At 46.6% G+C, this 20375-nt stretch overlaps 1 pseudogene across 1 annotated transcript; it reads left to right on the top strand.

Moving 5' to 3' along the window:
- Positions 1-243: 243 nt before the first annotated feature.
- On the top strand, positions 244-19896 carry LOC143554822 (G-type lectin S-receptor-like serine/threonine-protein kinase At4g27290; annotated as a pseudogene). Its single transcript, XR_013139089.1, has 8 exons — positions 244-767; positions 13417-14201; positions 17932-18060; positions 18178-18334; positions 18399-18609; positions 18677-18914; positions 19367-19517; positions 19602-19896. The product of XR_013139089.1 is annotated as a G-type lectin S-receptor-like serine/threonine-protein kinase At4g27290 (transcript).
- Positions 19897-20375: the final 479 nt, after the last annotated feature.

Genomic DNA, 20375 nt, shown 5'->3' with positions numbered 1-20375 from the left:
GGACCCATCATTATGCTATAAATAATGCTATGGGTATAAGACCATGTCAAGTTGTCAACCAACATAAGCCTTCAAGCATTTATAGCAAAGTCTTCACAAACGGTTATCAGGATAGATTTAATCTTTTGTGGGTCTATGTTCATTTAATTCAAAGACACAATTATGATCAATAATTGGACCTAAACTTATTGTGTCTCAACCTGCACAAGTCTTTAGTTAAACGGGCGACTGCAAAACACATCAATGGGTGTTTTTTTGCAACTTCTGTTGTTTTCTTGCACTCTGTTTGTGCTGTTATTAAATTCTGCTGCAGTGGATACGATAACTGCAGGTCAAGCACTCAGAGACAATGATACACTTGTTTCAGCTGACGAAACATATGAGTTGGGCTTCTTTACCCCTGGTAACTCAAGGAACCGATACTTGGGGATATGGTTCAAGAAAATATCTCCTCAGACGGTTGTATGGGTTGCCAACAGAGAAACTCCACTCACCGGTACCACAGGCGTGCTCAGAGTCAATAACAACGGAAAGCTACTGCTTTTCAGTGGCAATAATAATACCATGATCTGGTCTACCAGTTCGTCAGTATCGGTCAGTAACAATAACCTTGTAGCAAAGCTTCTCGATTCTGGTAACCTTGTTGTCTATGATAATAATAATAATAATAATAATAATAATAATAGTAATAACACTGACCAAGATTACATTTGGCAAAGCTTTGATTATCCAACCGACACGTTGCTAGCTGGAATGAAATTTGGGAAGTGAAGAAACGTGGATCTACTCACTGGTAGCAGATCTACTTTCCTCGGGTTTTGATTGTACTATTTCACCGATGGTTCTTCTGGATCTGTGTTCTTCCACCTACAAAATGAACAACGCCGTTAACTTACCCCTCAGAAAGGGACAGAGGGGTCCTCTTTGGGGTAACCCTCCGGCGTGAGAATAAGTATATGTAGGAGAAGATAATAATGTGAGAGTAAGGAAATCTGGAGAGTATTGCTTAATAGCTGAATACTCTGTGATGATTGTTGTGTTACTCTGTATGATTGTGTCTGTAGATGTGGATGTGAATGTAACTCCTTGTGGAGTTGATGCCATATTTATGGTGCTAGGGTTTCCACTGATTGAGCTAAGACCCAATTAGGGTTGTGTTGGCCTCCTCCAATTGATTTGCGCCACGTGTCCTTTGGGACACCTGGTGCTTTTTCATTGGTTATAATCACGTGGTAGCACATGAGTCAGTGCTAGGGTTTCCACTGATTGAGCTAAGACCCAATTAGGGTTTTGCTGGCCTCCTCCAATCGATTTGCGCCACGTGTCCTTGGGGACACCTGGTGCTTTTTCATTGGTTATAATCACGTGGTAGCACATGAGTCATGCTGAGTTGTCCACCTTTCATTTAGCAGCTGTCAACATCAGCATATCCTTATTCCTTAAAAAGATACCTTCTGGAAGGTTGTCTGACGTGCACAATCAAGGTTGCCCTAATCCTGATTTGGATAAGGACGAGGTTGATTATGTGCATGTGTGATATGCGCCTATCCTGAGGATGCGCGAGGTCTTCTCTTTATTCTCACGCGCAGATATTTCATGCGCAGATTTGATGTACAAGCATGTGATATGCGCCACGCACGGATGCGCCACGCGCAGATGCGATATGCGTGAGCATGTGATGTGCGTGAGCATATGTGATGCCTGAGCATCTGTGGTGCCTGAGCATGTAATGCCTGAGCATATGTGGTATGCGCCATGCGCATGGGTTTTGGCTTTGTGCCTTCATAATATCTTGATTTTAAGTCTCTTGTATTTATGTTGTGGGTTGACCCGCCCTGCTCGATGTTGAGGCGGGTACATACCTCTTCAAGCCCCCCCAGTCTAATGTGTGTCTTATCTCGCGCGAGCGAGGTAAGATAGATATTAGACTTATTGCTTTTCTCTTTTAATGGGGTTTTGTCTTTTTGTTTGTTGTTTCCCCTCGTTGCGCGAAGTTCTATCCATTTGGTTGAAACAAAGCGTCCAAACACGTGGTTGGTTGGTGGTGACGTGCGCCGGAAACGTGTCAGACGTTTCGTGTGCTCGAGGTGCTACAGTTGCCTTTCACGTCCCCTCGCACAGCTGTCTGGAACACGTGTCGCACTCGCATTGGTTTGCAACTGCGAGTGGGGGCGCGTCTCTGCTCCGTGCCTGTTCCGTTCCGTTTTTATGTCCCCTCAAACAGTGTCAGGGACACGTGGCGCGCCCGCGTTGGCTTACACCTGCGAGTGGGGGCGCGTGAAATCCGATCAGAGCCGATTTTTCTCTCTCCTGGGCCTATAAAAGCAAGCCCTTAGAAAAATTTTTATCTTCATCTTCATTGTTGTTTATTCCAGAGCTTCTTTTCATCTTCATTCCGATTTTCTGCTTATTATCTGTTGCTGTTGTTGTTGTATGTCTGATAGCTCAGACTCGTCTAACCCCTCCATCACCTCTATTGCCTCTCGAAGACGTCGTGTGAAATCTGTGGTGATGTCGACTTTGAAACAGAAGGGGAAGGGGAAGAGGGTTGTTGAAACCACATCCGAGGAGGTTGGGAGGACCAAAGCGGTCAAGAGGTGGAATGAAATCCCCTGCAAATTGAAGCATGCCGATCTCGACAGCCTCATCTCGTCACAGGGTTTTCTCCCTGTGTTTGGCTGCATGTTGCCTGTGGCCGGGCAAACGGCGGCGGACCCGCCCCCCGGCTATATTTCACTGTACACCCATTTTTTCACCCACTGCAACCTTCGTCTTCCGATGACAAGGTTTGTAGGCGCGGTGTTACAGTTTTTGGGGATTCACATATCCCAAGTCCATCCGTTTGGACTTGTGCGCATGACTCATTTCGAGTTCATGTGCAAATCACAGCGCGAGGAGCCCACACCTCGGCGCTTTCAATTTTTTTATAAGCCCAAGATCCAAGATTCTTGGATCTCCTTTATTCCTCGCAGTCAGAAGGTGAAGTGCTCCACTGTTTCATTCAAGAGCCTTCATGACTGGTCTGAGAGGTTCTTCTACATACGGGCTGGCGTGATCCCCATCCGTATGACCATGCGCTCAATCTCATCTGCGCCTGCGGATGTGGGTGTTTTCAAAAACCCAACTGGCGCCTGGGTGAAGAAGCTGAGCGCCGAACCGTCCCCCGCCAGGAAAATTTGCGAGGAGGCGCTGGTGGGAGTGGGCATGAGCAGGCTGTGGGCCGACAAGGCGCGCGAGCCCGCTATCCAAGTTGACGGCTTGTGTAAGTTGACTATTTGTATTATTTCTGCGCGAATTCAATTTGTTTTGCTGATATCATTTGTCCTGTTTTTGTGTAGTGACGAAGGAGTATGTCCACGCCGCCTACGATGACCAGGTGGAGGGCGGCTCCGTTGCGCTAGGCGCTGGGGAGGTGGGCTTCCCAGATCGCTTTGCTGATATGTTCATCCCTGTTGATCTGGGATTTGACTTTGACAGCGATGCGCCTGGTAAGCCGTTGTAGTTATGTTTATGCCCTTATGATATCAGATTTGGTTTAACATTTTTGTTGCACCTATTGCAGATGCGCTCGAAAACTACGAGCTGGAGCTCGCGGAAGAGGAGGAGGAGGAAGAGGAGGCGCCCCTACTAAAGCGCAAAGCTAAGGGGAAAACTGGCGCAGGGGCCAGTAAGAAACAGAAGAAAGATGACACCCCTGTCGCTCATCCCCATGCTCAAACGAAGGGACCTGAGGAAACCCAGGTGTTTACCACCAAGGTTTCTTTAGCTTCCCTGCCTGTGAAAGTGGGCAGACCTCCTGTCCACTTGAGGCGTAGTGGCGCCACCTCCTCCCTTCGCGCGGCTGAAGAGAGAAGCAGTGCCGCGCCTGCGACATGTATACTTTGCTTATCCATAATGGTTCTATGAGCGCGATTTTGATTGATTTATTATTAAATCTTTGCTCATTTGAATGTTTGCAGGTCCGGCGACGGTAGCAGATCAGCCTCAGGCGCAACAAGGTGCCGAGGCTGCGCCGGAGACTGCTTCGAAGTCCCCCGTTCTACCCTCAAAAAAGGGTAGAATGGACTTTATGGCGATGTTCGCCGCGCGAACGGAATTGCGCCAAGGTATGTGTTGCGCATTTGTCTGCTGAATTTTTCTTTTGGATCAAGTCATAAACCATTTTTCCTTGTTGATTTGTTCATAGGAGTTGTAGCTGGCGCATCAGCTGCTGGTGAGACTCCTGGCGCCGTTGCCGGCGCCGCTGGTTCTGCTCCTGCTCCTGCTAGTGCTGAATCTCCCCTTATTGGGGTTACAAAGGAGCAGGAAGCTGTATTGCGCGCCGAACTGGCGGCGTCGAGACCTCCTTCGCCTCCTCCTACGCGCAGCCCTCCCCGCGAGACTGGTTTTGAGCCCTCCAGGTCGCAGGAGAAGAGGCCGATTGAAGAAGATGAGGAGGATGAGGGGGCACCAGCTGAAGACTCCTTCGGAGTGCGCGCCAGCCCTGCGATGCCACAAGACTTCGCAGCGCAGACTTCTCGTGGGGCTGGCGCTGACTTTTCTGCTTCATCCCCGCATGTATGTTTTCATTTGTTGCTCCGCTGCGCGTACTTCCATATAAGTATGTTTTTATGACTTAGAACATTTCTTGTATTTTGCAGGAAGCCGATCACACTTATCGCCCGCGATGGAATATAACTGAAGACAACAATTTTCAGTCCATGGGTGTGTGTGCGGAATTCTGGGCTCATGCTGTGCCTCCATCTGAAAGGAGGTTCCAGGAGGACCGCGCTCGCGACGACCTGCTCAATGATCATTTGTTTGCTGGGTCGGCCTTCATTGCTGCCTCCCAAGAGCTCCGCTCTGATTACGTAAAAGTACGTGATGCTCTTGCGGAAGCGAAGCAAGAGGCTAAGGTGGCTGCTTGGCATCTTTCTGATGCTCGCGAAAGAGCTGAAAAGCTCCAAGCCGAGCTTAGTGAGAACAGAGCCAGTGCCAACAGCGCCTTCGTGAAGCGCGGGCATGAGCTTCAGGCGGCGCGGGAGAAGCTGCATGAGGCAGAGGCGGATGCGGCCAAGTTCGCGCGCAGAGCGCGCGACTTGGAGTTAGAGGCGGAGGCGCGTGACCGATCTCTTGTCCAGTCTATCACTGAAAAGTCATCACTGGAGAATGAGGTTGCGCGCCTGAAGAGGGAGCTGGCGGCCGCGCAGGCCGATAGAGACGAAGCCTTGGCGACGGCAGCGTCTAGCCAGGAAGCACTTGATGCTGCGCAGGCGGAAAAAGAAGAAATTTTGGCGGCATCAGCGTCCGATAAAGAGGAGCTAAAAAGGACTAAGGGGACTGTTGATTTATTAAACTCCCAGGTTCCTGCCCTCGAGACGTCTGTTGCTGGCCTCGCGCAGGATCGCCACTGGCTAGTGTCACAGGGCATGACTCGTTGCGCTTTGGCGATGAAATACTCTGACGAGTTTCAGGCCCTTGTGATGGACTGCAATGCTGCCGCGCGCTTGGTGGGTCGCGCTGAAGGGTTTACGGATGGCTATGACTATGGCCTGTTGAAGAAGAACCCATCCGAGTACCCTTATAAGAGCGACGCGGCCTGCACGGACATGGCCGCGGTGGGGGAGAAGTATATGAATACTCCCATCCCCATCCTTGAGCAGGTACCTTTACCTTTATGAGTTTTTCTTGATAAATTTTCCAAGTGTTTTTGTACTCAATAAATTTCTTATGATTTGCAGATAGCTGCGCTTGCTGACCAGCCCGACCTCGGGGCGCTGAAGAAGTTGCTCGATGAATGCGAGGGGGCTGGTGGCGATGATGGTGGCGCTGGGGATGTTGCCCCTGCCAGCGGCTCTGGCGCGGCGAAAGAATCTGCTCCTGACACTGTCGTGATAGAAGACTCCATTGAGGAGGAAGAACTCGACTATGGTCAGTTCGGAGATGAGGAGCAGGCCGCGCCAGACGCTGCGGGAGATGATGAGGATGATGAAGAGGCTGACGTCGACGTGGAGACTTGAGAAGCCCTTCATCAGTTTTTTTTTTTTTTTTTTTTTTTTTTTTTTTTTTTATACTTATAATTTGTAACTCATCACACTTGTAAATTTCAATGTTATGGAATGAAATTTGTTTTTCCCTTTTTCACATCTTGCGCATTTCCATTCATCTCTTCATGTTTGCTTGTGTAGATATAAGATATGCTTGCACGTTAAAATAAGAACAAGGTTGTAAGGAAACTATTCACTTAACCATAGTCCTATTTTGTAAGTGGTTTCGCAGTATGTTGTTTATGCTGACACGCGCGATGACTTTTCACTATTCCTTTTTTGCGCGACGTTGTCGCGCGTTTTTATATGGAATTATGAGTTTTAGCCATTACATGTCAGCATGTTTCACTCAGATATCCACTATGATTCCGCGCGCGACCTCGACCTGAGACCTTAACAACTATGATTTTGCATGTAGTTTGCCTTAGTTGTGTTTAGGGATTTTTATGATCGGGCTGCGCGGGATGTAGGATGGATGTTTGTGAGTGTTTTGAGCTAAGGCTCGTAGTTTTGGGCTAAGGCCCTGATGTTTTAGAGTTAAGACTCGTTAACGTGTTTGAGCTAAGGCTCGCGCATGTATGTTTTACTTCGTTTTATTTTTATTTTGAAGTCAATATAGTGTTGTCATATTGCTCAAAATTAATAAAGGAAGTGTGAAACATGTATGCAAAAGGTAATAGAACAAATAGTGTAAGATAGCGCGAATTTTCATTCATAATGGCTTAAAAGCCTTGATTACAAACTTGAATTTTTTACATGAAACACTTTCTAAGTTGCGCTGCGTTCCACGCGCGCGGTATCTTTTTTCCATTCAAATCTTTTAAAGCATACGCGCCTTTCCCCAATTCTTCTGAGATTTGATAAGGTCCCTCCCAATTGGGGGACATTTTTCCTGAGGGTATCGCGCGGCTAGCTTCATTGTTTCGAAGGACAAAATCAATTTTCTTGAAGTGGCATTCTTTAACGCGCTGATTATAATATTTTTCCAGCTTTTTCTTGTATTTGGCTTCACTGATGATAGCCGCTTCTCTGCGCCCTTCAAGCAAGTTGAGATCCAACCTTCTTTCGCGCTCGTTATCAGTCTTGCTCATCATGAGCACCCTAAGGGATGGGCATCCAATTTCTGCCGGGATTATAGCCTCCGTCCCATAGGTTAGGCTAAATGGGGACTCGCCATTGCTAGTTTTGCTTAATGTCCTATGCGCCCACAGGACATTAGGTAGCTCTTCGACCCAAGAATGAGATTCTCCCTCTAACCTTTTCTTCAGCCCATTTAGCAAACTTTGATTTGCGCGCTCCACTTGGCCATTCCCCTGAGGGTGGTAGACCAAAGTGAAGATTTGTTTGATGTGCAATTCCTTGAGCCAGCTAGATATCTTCCTGTCGGTGAATTGTTTGCCATTGTCGCTTACAATTTCCATAGGAAGGCCAAAACGGCAAATGATGTGACTCCAGATAAATTGCTTCATCACCTCAGCTGTGATTTTTGCTAGTGGCTTGGCTTCAACCCATTTTGTGAAATAGTCTACTGCCACTACCAAAAATTTCAATCGCCCAGGCGCTTGCGGTAGGGGACCCACAATGTCAATTGCCCATTTGTGAAAAGGCCATGCGGAGGTAACTGGAATCAAGTTATTCTTCGGCCGCATTGTGTTTGGCGCGTAGCTCTGACATGCCTTGCATTTTTGGATTTCTTTTAGCGCGTCCAAGTACATGCCTGGCCAATAGTAGCCTGCGCTCATTGCCTTGGCAACCACCATGCGCGGGCCAGCGTGTATTCCACAGATTCCCTCGTGAATCTCCCTAATCACATAGCTTGCTTCTTCAGCATCCAGGCATTTCATGAGCGGCCCAAGATAAGAGCGTCGATATAATGTTCCATCAAGTAGTTCATAATTCTGCGCCTTGTGTCTTATCTTTCTCGCTTGTGCGCGGTCGTCTGGTACCTTTCCCTCCTTCAGGAAGTCCATTATTGGAGTTATCCATGACGAAGGGGTTGTATGAATTACAAGGACAGACTGCGCTTGCACCGACGGGTTGCTCATTACTTCCACCCTGACATCTTTGCCAAAGTGATCAAAGTTGGTTGATGCCATCTTACTCAGCGCATCAGCGGACTTGTTTTCGCTGCGCGGGATGTGTATGATTTTGAAGAAGTCAAACTGCTCAGTGAGCTTTTTTGCCTGCTCTAGATATAGAGGCATGGTGTTCTCCTTGGCATCATAAAGGCCATTGACCTGTGCTGCTACCAAGTAAGAATCAACATGGGCCTCTAGCCTTTTAACTCCAAACTTGCGCGCGATGCGCAGACCAGCCAGCAGGGCTTCATACTCAGCTTCATTGTTGGTACTCTTGAAGTCCAACCTGATAGCATAAGTATACTCATGATTCTCAGGATCTACCAGTTTGAGGCCTGCGCCGGACCCTTCGTTGTTTGAGGCTCCATCCGTGAATAGCCTCCAAACATCTTCTTCATCATTTGCTCGCGGAGGGTCTACCTCGCGCTGAGCTTCTTCAATCTTTCCCTCAGGGATTTCTGCGATGAAATCCGCTAAGACTTGATTTTTTGTCGCTGGACGGGGCTTATAGGTGATCGTGTGCTCACCTAATTCCAGCGCCCACTTTGTCAGCCTTCCTAAGAGCGCGGGGCGTCGCAAGACTTGCTGGATGTTATAACCAGTCAGGACTTCAATAGGATGACCATTGAAATATCTATGAAGCTTGCGCGACGCGTGTGTTAGTGACAAAACTAACTTCTCCATGATGGAGTAGCGCGTCTCAGGGTCTGTCAGCACCCGACTTACATAGTATATTGGCGTTTGGATCCCCTTGCGATCCACCAATAATAATGCGCCGATGGCGCGCTCTCCAGCTGACAAGTACAATGTAAGGGTTTCGCCAGGAAGTGGAGCTGTGAGCGCGGGCAGCTTTATCAGATATTCTTTTATCTCATTGAAAGCTTGCTCGGCCTCAGGCGTCCACTTGAATTGGCTCTTCTTCAAGCAATTCCTCAAAGTGTTAACGAATGGAGTAGATTTGGTGGCGTGGTTCGCTAGGAACCTGTTGATTGACACCAATCTACCATTCAGCTTCTGAACTTCTTTCATGGTGGATGGCGAAGGCATGTCAAGGATGGCTTCCACCTTTTCAGGGTTCACCTTGAAACCATCCTTGGTGACCATTACACCGAGAAATTTGCCCTCTTCCGCGCCGAAAGTGCATTTGCTCGGGTTGAGCTTCATGTTGACTTCCTTTAGGCGCTGAAGAGTTTCCTCGATGTCTTTGAGCATGTGTTTCTCCTCCCTACTCTTGATCACCAAATCATCAACGTAGACTTCTAGATTTCTTCCGATTTGTTCATTGAAAACCGAATCCATAAGTCTCTGATAGGTGGCTCCCGCATTCTTTAAACCAAAGGGCATTTTTGTGTAACAAAACACACCCTTGTCGGTTCTGAAGGCAGTCTTGTCCTCATCTTGTGGCGCCATTTGAATCTGGTGATAGCCTTTGTAGGCATCCAGGAAACATTTTAGCTTGAATGGCGCCACGGAGTCCACCTTTGCGTCGATGTTTGGGAGGGGGTAACAATCTTTCGGACATGCTTTGTTGAGGTCCTTGAAGTCGATACACATCCTCCATGACCCGTTGCTTTTCTTTACCATCACCGGATTGGCTACCCATGTCTGGTATCGGATTGGGCGGATGATGTTTGCGCGCAATAGGTCCTCAACTTGCTCATTCATGGCCTTCGCCTTCTCATCCCCCATGACTCTCTTCTTCTGAGCAATTGGCTCTACCGACTTGAACGTGTTGAGAGAATGTTGCGCCAAGTCTCGCGGGACCCCAGTCATATCAGAGTGTTGCCACGCGAAGACCGACGTATATTTTGTGAGCAGCCTTTTCATTCTCAACCTCGTTTCGTCTGATATGGTAGCGCCAATTGTGATTGTTTGCTCTGGGAATTTTGGGTTTAAAATCCACTTCTCTGGCGCGTTGTCTGCCATTGGAAGTTTCATTCTCCCCTCCCGCGGCGTACTTGTCACTGCGCACAAATGATCGCGGTAAACAAATGTTACACCTGTTGGTGTAGGGAACCCCAATGCGCCGTGCGCTGGCGACGGTATAGCATGAAATTGGGCAATCGTTCCTCTACCCAGGATCATATTGTGGCATGACGTGGTGGGCAAGACCAAGAAGTTGACAACTTCGGCTCGCTTGTGCTCATCATCCCCCATAGTTAGTTCAAACTGTATTTGACCTAGGGGATGAATGATTTCATTTGAAACACCACAGATTGGTGCGTTCACGATTTCGAGCCGCGCTTGGTCTGCCGGGTCTAACTTTCTGAAACATTGCTCATACATGATGTCAGATTCGCTTCCGGTATCCACCAGGACTTTTGACACCTCGTAGTGAGCAATGTGTGTGGTGATGACAAGAGGACTTCTGATTGAAGGGCCTCCCCTGATTGTTGGGAAAATAACTTGCTGCTCGCGCCAATCTCCGTGGATTTGCGCGCTTCTCTTTCTTGACTTCTGCCCTTGCCGTCCCCCTTCGGCCACACAGATTCTTTTGAATTTCTTGTTGGCAGAGGCTCCTTCTGGTTGCTCATCTTCCCTTCTTGGGTGTTTCACCAAGTGAGCCAGCTTGCCTGATTTCACATCCTTTTCAATTGCATCCTTCAGGTGGTGGCATGCATCAGTGTTGTGTCCTGTGGACTTGTGAAACTCACAGTACTTGCCACCGTCTGAAGTTCCCTTGTAGTGTAGTGGTTTGGGGCTCTTGAATTGGACATTCTCAGTACTTAACACCTGTGAAGGTGTTTTAGTGAGGGGAGTCCATATTCTTGGCAGAGGTCTGCTAGGATCTCTGCCACCCTCCCTCTTGTCACCCTCCCCGCGATTACGAACATCTTTTTGGGGCTGGGGTGAGCTTGGTTGCGCCTGCTTTTCTGCGGAAGAAAAACTGGTTGGTTGCAACCTGGACCATACAGAGTTCTGTTTGCCCCTCTTCTCTTTGCTGCGCGGTGACTCGGCTTGATGCGCTCTTTCTCTTGCCCTATCCTGGGCAATTTGTTTTTCATTTCTCACGAAGACTCGCGATGCTTCCATTAGTTTTGCCCAAGTGGTGGGCATACCCTCTCTGCTTACGAGAGCTCGGCGTAGTTGATCACTGCGCGCGCCTTGTATAAAGGCCACGCGCAGGAGTTGCTCAGTTATACCTCCGATTGCCAGAGACTCCTGATTGAAACGAGTGATGTAGTCTTCAATCGTTTCATCATTCCTGCGCACGCAGTGCATGATGTCATCAGGGTCGCGCGTGTGTCTGCGCTGTTGTACGAAGTGGGCTTGGAACTTCTCCAATAGTTCCTCGAATCCATCAATTTGACCAGTCGGCAAGCTCTCGAACCAGACACGCGCCGCGCCCGTGAGGCAGCGAGCAAACATGTGACACCATGTTGGCATCGTCCAGCTCTCTAGGTTTCCCGTGTTGTAAAAACCTTGCAAGAAATCATCTGGATCTGTTGTGCCGTCATATTTGCCCAGACCACTTGGCATCTTGGTCTTGTGCTGGATGGGAGCCTTCGCGATGCGCCCAGTGAACTTTGAATGTTTCACCAAGATGGCTGGTCTGTACGGTGTGGTTACGTCCACTTGCCCTCTAACTGGTGGGTTGTACGGCATGTGCAGATCCAGATCGGCTCTGGCTTCGGGCGCCATGTTCACAGGCGCGCGGAGCTGTGAGCCTCCTGCATGAGTATCTCGCGTCTTCCTCATGCTGTGCACTTCTTCATCACTGAACTCTGTTTGTGCAGTGTGAACAGAATGTCCTTCTTCCGGCGCGCGCGGCCTTTTTGTTCCATGAACAGTTTGCTTATCAAACGCTTGCCTTTGTGTTAAGTCGGCTAGCTTTTTCTGTTTGACCATCTCATTGTACTGTTCCATTAGACGCCGCTGCTCGTTTATGAGCCATTCTTTCGGATCATTTGTTTCTTCTTCTGGACCCATTGGTCCCTTTTGTTTCGCGCCGGCAAGATTTTGTAACGTGAGATCGTCTGGAGGAGTTGCAGTCTGGCCGTGAGGAGTTGTGATGAAGGGACGGTTACTGGTGGTGCGCGTAGAATCACGCGGCACCCTCAGAAACTGCTGTCCCTCATTAACATCCCCACGTTCAATATCCTCCAGAACTTGATCAACGTTATGAACGCCAGAAACCATGGTGATTTTTTGTTTTTATATATAGATCTGAAGAGATCTGATTGCCGCTTGTAACAGTGGATGGCGCCAATGAAGAAACGTGGATCTACTCACTGGTAGCAGATCTACTTTCCTCGGGTTTTGATTGTACTATTTCACCGATGGTTCTTCTGGATCTGTGTTCTTCCACCTACAAAATGAACAACGCCGTTAACTTACCCCTCAGAAAGGGACAGAGGGGTCCTCTTTGGGGTAACCCTCCGGCGTGAGAATAAGTATATGTAGGAGAAGATAATAATGTGAGAGTAAGGAAATCTGGAGAGTATTGCTTAATAGCTGAATACTCTGTGATGATTGTTGTGTTACTCTGCATGATTGTGTCTGTAGATGTGGATGTGAATGTAACTCCTTGTGGAGTTGATGCCATATTTATGGTGCTAGGGTTTCCACTGATTGAGCTAAGACCCAATTAGGGTTGTGTTGGCCTCCTCCAATCGATTTGCGCCACGTGTCCTTTGGGACACCTGGTGCTTTTTCATTGGTTATAATCACGTGGTAGCACATGAGTCAGTGCTAGGGTTTCCACTGATTGAGCTAAGACCCAATTAGGGTTTTGCTGGCCTCCTCCAATCGATTTGCGCCACGTGTCCTTGGGGACACCTGGTGCTTTTTCATTGGTTATAATCACGTGGTAGCACATGAGTCATGCTGAGTTGTCCACCTTTCATTTAGCAGCTGTCAACATCAGCATATCCTTATTCCTTAAAAAGATACCTTCTGGAAGGTTGTCTGACGTGCACAATCAAGGTTGCCCTAATCCTGATTTGGATAAGGACGAGGTTGATTATGTGCATGTGTGATATGCGCCTATCCTGAGGATGCGCGAGGTCTTCTCTTTATTCTCACGCGCAGATATTTCATGCGCAGATTTGATGTACAAGCATGTGATATGCGCCACGCACGGATGCGCCACGCGCAGATGCGATATGCGTGAGCATGTGATGTGCGTGAGCATATGTGATGCCTGAGCATCTGTGGTGCCTGAGCATGTAATGCCTGAGCATATGTGGTATGCGCCATGCGCATGGGTTTTGGCTTTGTGCCTTCATAATATCTTGATTTTAAGTCTCTTGTATTTATGTTGTGGGTTGACCCGCCCTGCTCGATGTTGAGGCAGGTACATACCTCTTCAGGAAGGATTTGGTAACGGGCCTAAGGCGGTTGACATCTTGGAAAAGTATGGATGATCCTTCCCCGGGTCTGTATGTAAGTTGGATGGATACAAATGGATATCCACAAGCGTTTCAAAGGCGAGGTTCGGTTTTACAGTTGAGATTTGGACCGTGGACCGGTGTCAGGTTTAGTGGTTTTCCTAGTAAACCAAATCCAATATACACGTATGATTTTATCTTCAATGAAAAAGAGGTGTATAGTATATTTCATCTTATTAACAGCAGCTCGGTTATGTCACGGGTGTATATAAGTCCAGAAGGCAATGAAATGCGGTTGAACTGGATGGACCCCGCCCAAGGTTGGATGCCATATTTGGCCACGACGGTTGATATGTGTGCCCAATATGGACTTTGTGGTGCATTCGGTATCTGTAACATTAACAGTTCACCTGTATGCGGTTGTTTGGAAGGGTTTGAACCAAGATATCCCGTACAATGGAATGCAGGAAATTGGTCAGGCGGTTGTCAGCGTGAAAAGGCGTTACGTTTTGGAAACGAAGACGGATTTCAAAAACTTTCGGGTGTGAAATTGCCAGACACTCGACGTTCATGGTATAATCTGAGCATGAACCTTAGAGAATGTAAACAGGCATGTAACAGGAACCGTTCGTGTACAGCTTATGGAAATATGGATATTAGAAGAGGTGGAAATGAATGTTTGCTATGGTTTGATGATCTGACGGATATTAGAGAATATAATGAAATTCAAGAACTTTACATAAGAATAGCCTCATCCAAATTATCAGGTATGCATCACTGAAAGTGTTTCATATATAAGTGTAGGGGTATGGTATTAAACCCGGTTTTACGATCCTAAATCTATTATATTTGGTTTATTTTATTATATGGACTAATATCATTTGTTATTGGGCTGAGGAGGTTTGTGGAGGTAACCCTAATTGGGCTAGGCCCATTAGGGTACCATGATGGTGGCCATGAGGCTCTCTATATAAGGAGGTCTTCACCTCCTTATCAAGGGGATGCTCAATAGGTGCCACCACCAGTTTTTGTGTCTGTGAACAAGAGATCTTCAAGATCATCTTAGCGGTCACCTCCACATCCCCAAACGCCATTGCAGATCTGGAGCAGCCGGGGGAGAAGCGCAAGACGTGGTTCGTTCATCTCGAAATCCGTGGAAGCAACGTCTTGGATCAGGTCAGATTCATTTCGTGCTTCGACATTGGCGCCATCCGTGGGACGGCAATGAACCACACTTGCCTCTCTTCTCCGCCCTCCGATCTGTTCATCAATATCTCGGATCTACGGTTTCTTCTTTCAGATATGTTCTACGGAAATCCAAAAATCCGTGGATCTAAAAATACTTCCAGATCTGGAAATATACAGGAAGAAACCACCGAGCTTTTGGGGAAAACCCTTAGATCTGTGTTTTCAGATCTGGGTTCGTTCGAGCAGCAGCCACACCTCATATTCATAGGTTTATAAACCCTATCAGATCTGTTGGTTTTACATAAAACCTACCTGATGTGGATGTTCAAAATCTTTGGATCATGCGCGCCCAGGCGAGTACTCTACGCCACAGCGGGTCGCATGCGCGCCCCCGACGATTACTCTACGCCACGGCGGGTCACATGCGCGCCCAGGCGATTACTCTACGCCACAGCGGGTCGCATGCACGCCTCCGGCGATTACTCTACGCCACAGCGGGTCGCATGCGCGCCCCCGGTAATCACTACGCCACAGCTGGTGGCATGCGCGCTCCCAACGATTACTCTACGCCATATGCTCACGCATACCACGTATGCTCACGCATCACGTATGCTCACGCATCACGTATGCTCACGCATATCACATGCTCACGCATCGTATGTTATTGGGCTTCACGTATGCTCATACATCAGATGCTCACGCATCATGCACGCTCACGCACCACATCTGCACGTGAGAATAAAGGAGACTTTGCGCGGGCCGCGCGTAAGCGACAACAAATGAACAGTAATCCCAAGTCAGGATAAGAACAACCATGATTGTACTCATGTGGCTACGCGCCACACTTAAAGGTTGGGAATCCTCATAATATCCCATATGGCTACGTGCCACACTTAAAGGTTGGGAATCCTCATAATATCCCATGTGGCTACGCGCCACACTTAAAGGTTGGGAATCCTCATAATATCCCATATGGCCACGCGCCACACTTAAAGGTTGGGGACCCTCATAATATCCCATGTGGCTACGTGCCATACTTAAAGGTTGGGAATCCTCATAATATCCCATATGGCCACGCGCCACACTTAAAGGTTGGGAATCCTCATAATATCCCATATGGCCACGCGCCACACTTAAAGGTTGGGAATCCTCATAATATCCCATATGGCCACGCGCCACACTTAAAGGTTGGGGACCCTCATAATATCCCATGTGGCTACGCGCCACACTTAAAGGTTGGGAATCCTCACAATATCCCATACGGCTACGAGCCACGCTTAAAGGTTGGGGACCCTCATAATATCCCATTTGGCTTCGCGCCATACTTAAAGGTTGGGAATCCTCATAATATCCCATATGGCTACGCGCCATACTTGAAGGTTGGGGACCCTCATAATATCCCATATGGCTACGCGCCATACTTAAAGGCTGGGAATCCTCACAATATCCCATATGGCTACGCGCCATACTTAAAGGTTCGGCTATGAGCCGCACGAGCACCATTTGTGCCTCCACTATTTTGAAGACAAGCCAGGACAGTTGTCCTGCGCAGAAGAGGCCCTTTTGGGCCAGTCATCATCATATTACAGCTCGTAAGTCGCCTCACGCGCCAGCTCAATTATAGCACGTAAGACGCCCCGCGCGCAAGCTTCTTTATTATTTACAGCTCGTAAGACGCCTCGCGCGCAAGCTTCATTACTTTTACAGCTTGTAAGTCGCCTCACACGCCAGCTCAATTATTATTATAGCTCGTAAGACGCCTCGCGCGCAAGCTTCATTACTTTTACAGCTCGTAAGTCGCCTCACGCGCCAGCTCAATTATAGCTCGTAAGACGCCTCACGCGCAAGCTTCCTTATTATTTACAGCTCGTAAGACGCCTCTCGCGCGCAAGCTTTATCATTCTTAGCTCGTAAGACGCCTCTCGCGCGCAGGCTTTTATTACTCTTAGCTCGTAAGACGCCTCTCGCGCGCAGGCTTTACTACTTTTAGCTCGTAAGACGCCTCTCGCGTGCAAGCTTTTATTATTCTTAGCTCGTAAGACGCCTCTCGCGCGCAGGCTTTTGTTATTCTCAGCTTGTAAGACGCCTCTCGCGCGCAGGCTTCATTAATTCTACAGCTCGTAAGTCGCCTCACGCGCCAGCTCAGTTATTATTATAGCTCGTAAGACGCCTCTCGCGCGCAGGATTTTGTTATTCTCAGCTTGTAAGACGCCTCTCGCGCGCATGCTTCATTACTTTTACTGCTTGTAAGTCGCCTCACGCGCCAGCTCAATTATTATTATAGCTCGTAAGACGCCTCGCGCGCAAGCTTCATTACTTTTACAGCTCGTAAGACGCCTCTCGCGCGCAGGCTTAATTACTCTTTGCTCGTAAGACGCCTCTCGCGCGCAGGCTTTATTATTCTCAGCTTGTAAGACGCCTCTCGCGCGCAGGCTTTATTACTCTTAGCTCGTAAGACGCCTCTCGCGCGCAGGCTTTATTATTCTCAGCTCGTAAGACGCCTCTCGCGCGCATGCTTTATTATTCTTATAGCTCGTAAGTCGCCTCACGCGCAAGCTTTATTATTCTTATAGCTCGCAAGTCGCCTCACGCGTAAGCTTTATTATTCTTATAGCTCGTAAGTCGCCTCATGCGCAAGCTTTATTATCCTTATAACTCGACACCATCATTATCATAAGGACCACAACGCGTCACCATCATGGAGAAAATCTCCCAAAACTCAAAGACAATAAAGATAAGGCCGAAGAAAAGGGAAAAAACCGCCCTAACACCTTATAAAGTCCAGCGCTCCACCTAAGCGCTTGCGCGCCCAGGAGCAACGCTGGACTTGGGGGGGCTTGTAGGGGTATGGTATTAAACCCGGTTTTACGATCCTAAATCTATTATATTTGGTTTATTTTATTATATGGACTAATATCATTTGTTATTGGGCTGAGGAGGTTTGTGGAGGTAACCCTAATTGGGCTAGGCCCATTAGGGTACCATGATGGTGGCCATGAGGCTCTCTATATAAGGAGGTCTTCACCTCCTTATCAAGGGGATGCTCAATAGGTGCCACCACCAGTTTTTGTGTCTGTGAACAAGAGATCTTCAAGATCATCTTAGCGGTCACCTCCACATCCCCAAACGCCATTGCAGATCTGGAGCAGCCGGGGGAGAAGCGCAAGACGTGGTTCGTTCATCTCGAAATCCGTGGAAGCATCGTCTTGGATCAGGTCAGATTCATTTCGTGCTTCGACAATAAGTATTATTTACACAATTGTTGACCTAGAACCGGAGTCAACATATGGTTGTAAATATGCCTTTCAGCTATGCACTCTCGCTTTAACAGGAAAGTAATCATAGCGGTGGCTGCATCTATGGTTGGCTTGGTTCTTGTAGGCGTGACTATGGGAGTGTATGCTTGGAAGAAGAAACTGTCTCCTGCTCGAAAGCAAGGTACTGCAATATGTGTGTGTCTTACCACTTATGTGATCCGAAGCATGCCCACAATGTGGAATTAAGTATGCATTCTTATTTGTGTAATATGAAGTAATCAGATGTATCACTTTTTAGGTAATCTGGTAAAAACTCTTTCTGAAGATTATACAGGAGGGGCCAGGGAAACGATTTAGAGTTGCTGTTTTTCAGTTTTTCTGAATTATCTAAGTTGACCAATAACTTCTCAGTCAACAATAAGCTTGGAGAAGGTGGCTTTGGTACAGTTTACAAGGTATCATAATAACATATTCATGCATATTTGTCTTGATGCTAATGATCATGTTTGTAATCTTAAGGGTGTAATGGAAAACGGGCGAGAAATAGCAGTGAAGTGGTTATCAGAAACTTCTACACAAGGACTCGACGAGTTTATGAACGAGGTTAGATGTATTCACAGGCTTCGGCATCGAAACCTTGTGAAGCTTCTAGGATTCTGTGCTCAAAAACATGAAATCATGTTGGTTTATGAATACATGTCCAATAGAAGCCTAGATACATTTTTATTTGGTAAGAATCGTTTTCGATTGATGTACTCGTTTCATCCGAATAAAATTCAATAGTTAATTTTGTGCAGATGAGACCCAAAGTTCAATACTTGATTGGACTAAACGGTTCCACATCATCAACGGGATTGCTCGTGGCCTTCTTTATCTGCATCAAGATTCACGCCTTCGTATCATACACAGAGATCTAAAAGCTGCCAATATTTTGTTGGACAGTGATATGAACCCAAAGATATCAGATTTTGGGCTTGCTAGAAGATTCAAAGGTTACGAGACTCTGGCTAAGACAAAGAATGTGGTTGGAACTTAGTAAGAATCTTGAACCAAATCTCACTCTCTCTGTTAACTTAGAATTAGTAAAAAAATCTATGTAATCTAGGAGTCAAAATTAGAAAGTCAAACTTGGTTTAAAAAGTCAAACCGGAATGTCCAAGTTGAACAAAAAAAGACGCGGGTTTTAGGACCCGACGTTTAGATGTGGATACCTGTCTGTTAGTAAGTTAAAAACGGTTAAATAACCGTCATTTGTAAGTGTATACCCCTCCCATGTATTGGCATTTAGGTTGCAATATTAGTGTGTATTGCGTGTGTTTATTGTTGTCCCTGTTTCGAGAGTCCCTGGAGATAATATGTGCATACTCATCTTGTTCATCCGATTGATCTTAATTGCATAAACGATCCTGGGCTACACTCTCGAGTCGAGTCAATAAATTTAATATGCTCAGTTGCTCATATTAATTGATTTGTCAAATTCTTTGCAGTGGTTACATTCCTCCAGAATATGCAGTTCATGGAGTTTTCTCTGTAAAGTCAGATGTTTTTAGCTTCGGTGTTTTAGTTTTGGAAATAGTAAGCGGGGTGAGGAACCGAGAATTCTCTTCTCACGAGCACCGTGACAACCTTCTTGGACACGTAAGTTCACTACACAGAGAAAATGATTCCGGTAGTCTAACTTGAATATTATACTTACAATTTAGTAATTCTGATAAATGTTAGGCGTGGAGACTTTATAAAAATGGCAAGAGTCTTGATCTGGTTGGTCAACGTTTACTCGACTCGTGTGTCAGCTCTGAGGTACTCAGATCAATACACATTGGTTTGTTATGTGTGCAAAATCATGCAGAAGATAGGCCAACAATGTCATCTGTGGTATTAATGTTGGGCAATGATGGTGTATTGCCTCAACCTAAACCACCTGCATTTTTCACCGAGCCTGAGCTCGACCAGAGTGCACACACGACACAAGAACCTTCGATCAATAATGTGACTATTTCATTAACAGGTCGATAGAGTAAGTTTAAAGTTTTCATGTCGAAGTTCATAAACCATACCAAATTTCAATACATCTTCCCATTTGTTGCATGACAATTGTCATTTTTAAATATTCAAAATGATGACATATAACAGTCAGAAGTCGAACATGCATAGGCTGGGTCAGATAAAGATAAAATGTTGATAAAATAATAAATGATGTTTCTGAATACAACATTTAACGAAAATTAAGTTTTTAATTTCTTATGAAAAAAAGTTGCATACATCCAGAAATTTTATATTTTAGTTTGAACTTGATGAACAACTTCCAAGTCAACATGTTTGAAAGTTGAAACTATGATGAATCTTTTCATGTCAATTTCGGCTTGAAATATATGTTTAGTTTTTAATTGGTCAAACATGTAGTTTTACTATACAAGAACTTAATATCATTAATTTGGATCTCAAAAGTCAACACGATTGCTTTCATATTAAATTCATCATCAAAGTTTATGAATA

The sequence above is a fragment of the Bidens hawaiensis genome, unplaced genomic scaffold (genome assembly GCF_021521415.1).
Source record: "Bidens hawaiensis isolate Kalapana, Puna unplaced genomic scaffold, B.hawaiensis_p1.1 tig00017855_1, whole genome shotgun sequence".
NCBI lineage: Eukaryota > Viridiplantae > Streptophyta > Magnoliopsida > Asterales > Asteraceae > Bidens > Bidens hawaiensis.
The sequence above is the reverse complement of the archived record's forward strand: the minus strand, read 5'-3'. Positions and strand labels throughout refer to the sequence as shown.